Here is a 2,098-nt window from a genome sequence, read left to right on the forward strand (position 1 = left end):
GAAAGGAGAGGCAACTTCTCCACAAGGAAGTAAGAGACCAAACTAAGCTCTTTATTACTATCCTTAAGGATACCAATTAGAGTTGCGTTCTTGTGATCTACCGAGGCACCCTAGTGACAGGGGTTAATCGTAACAATATTTCATAAGGATCTTCTCTATTTGGCACTTAAGGATAGTTGCTTTAGCTTCCGGTGAATGCATGCCGAAGGACAATGAGTAAAGGATAGAATGTGATACATCAATACCACCACAATGAAACCGAACTCCTAGAACTCTTCATAAACCAAGTCAATTACTTCTTCTTTGCTAGTTCTCATTTCCGCTTTCCAAATCTCTTTTCTTTAGATAACTTACAACCATTGGTAGTTTAGCTAATCCTAAGTGAGCCATCGCTAGTGCTTATAACCAGTCCTCGTGGGATCGATAATCTTTATTACTGATGATAAATCCGTGCACTTGCGGTTCGTAACAAGTTTTTGGTGCCGTTGTCGGGGACTGCGTCTATAACATTAGCAAAAATCATATTGGGTTAGACTAAACTTTGTTTTTAGTTTTGTTTTTCTTTATTTTCTATATTTTTATTAAAACATCTAAAAAAATATTATTTCACTCTTTTCTTTACTATATTTCATATCATGTTTTTACATGTGAAGAGCTAACCTTTCAGGACAACTTCTTCCGTTCGATCCAGAGATTGAGAGGACTTTCTTGAGAAGAAGAAACTTACAGAAAGCATATCAAGCCACACAAGAATCTTTAGAAATGGCTAACAAATTGTTGAAGGACTACGCAACACCTTATGCACGAGGGGTTCGGTCTAACATCACTTGACTGCCAATAAAAGATAATAATTTTGAAATCAAGCCTACAGTAATCCACATGGTCCAGCAAAATCAATTTGGAGGAGGACCGCACGAAGATCCAAATCATCACTTAGAGCTTTTCTACGAGATTTGCGGTACTATGAAAGTGAACGGGGTCCCTCCAGAATTAGTAAGGTTACTACTTTTTCGATTCTCCCTGAAGGATAGAGCCAAGTAGTGGCTAAATTCTCTTCCAGCAAATAACATATCATCTTGGGAGTAGTGTGAGCAGAAATTTCTGGACAAGTTCTACCCACCAAGCAAAACTGCCCACATGAGAAATTTGATCACAAGCTTCAAACAGATTGAATCAGAATCATTATTTGAAGCCTGGGACAGATTCAAAAGTATGATGAGACAGTGCCCCCATCATGGCCTTGAGAAATGGTTGGTCCTACACACATTCTACAATGGAATCAACTATCTGATGTGCGTAGATTATATACACTTTTAAGCATGTTTGGACGCACATTCACATACTTTGAGCATGCTTTATCTATGCATTTTCGTACTTCCAGCTTTCCTTTTAGTATATTTACTCTTTTTGTTCAGAGATCTGCTTTTGTGCATTTTTTGTATACAGGGGTCAAATTTGGTGAAGGATTCATATTCGAAGCCAAATCTACAAGCGAAGATAGAGAGGAAGGCGTTGTACCTGAACCTCACACGACCCTGCCATGGGGGGTTGCCCAGGCCTTGTGGAGATCCTTGGCCGTGTGGTTGCAGTAGAAAAGGAAGTGGCCTCGGCCGTGTGAACCTCACACGACCGTGCCAAGATTTGAAGCCAAAAGGAGCCAGGCCGTGTACACCACACGACCATGCAAGGTTTTCATAGATCAAGAAAGCCTCGACCGTGTACACCACACGGCCGTGCAAGGTTTCTAGAGACCAAGAAGGCCCTGGCCGTGTGCACTACACGACCGTGTAAAGTTTCCAGAGGCAAAGGTGATGTGCGTAGATTGTATACACTTGTTAGCATATTTTGACGCACATTCACATACTTTGTACATGCTTTGTCTACGTATTTTTGTACTTCCAACTTTCCTTTTAGCATATTTACTCTTTTTGCTCGGAGATATGATTTTGTGTAATTTTTGTACACAGGAGTCGAATTTGGTGAAGATTTCATGTTAAAGGACAAATCTGTAAGTAGTGCAAAAGAGGAAGGCATCATTCCTGAACCTCACACGACCCTGCCATGGGGGGTTGCCCTGGCCGTGTGAAGATTTCTAGCC

At 40.8% G+C, this 2,098-nt stretch overlaps 1 non-coding gene across 1 annotated transcript; it reads right to left on the minus strand.

The window, feature by feature from the left end:
- Nucleotides 1-1,135: 1,135 nt before the first annotated feature.
- On the minus strand, nt 1,136-1,241 carry LOC121994032. Its single transcript, XR_006115554.1, has one exon. It is a non-coding gene; the product is annotated as a small nucleolar RNA R71 (small nucleolar RNA).
- Nucleotides 1,242-2,098: the final 857 nt, after the last annotated feature.

Source organism: Zingiber officinale, chromosome 1B (assembly GCF_018446385.1).
Source record: "Zingiber officinale cultivar Zhangliang chromosome 1B, Zo_v1.1, whole genome shotgun sequence".
Taxonomy (NCBI): Eukaryota; Viridiplantae; Streptophyta; class Magnoliopsida; order Zingiberales; family Zingiberaceae; genus Zingiber; species Zingiber officinale.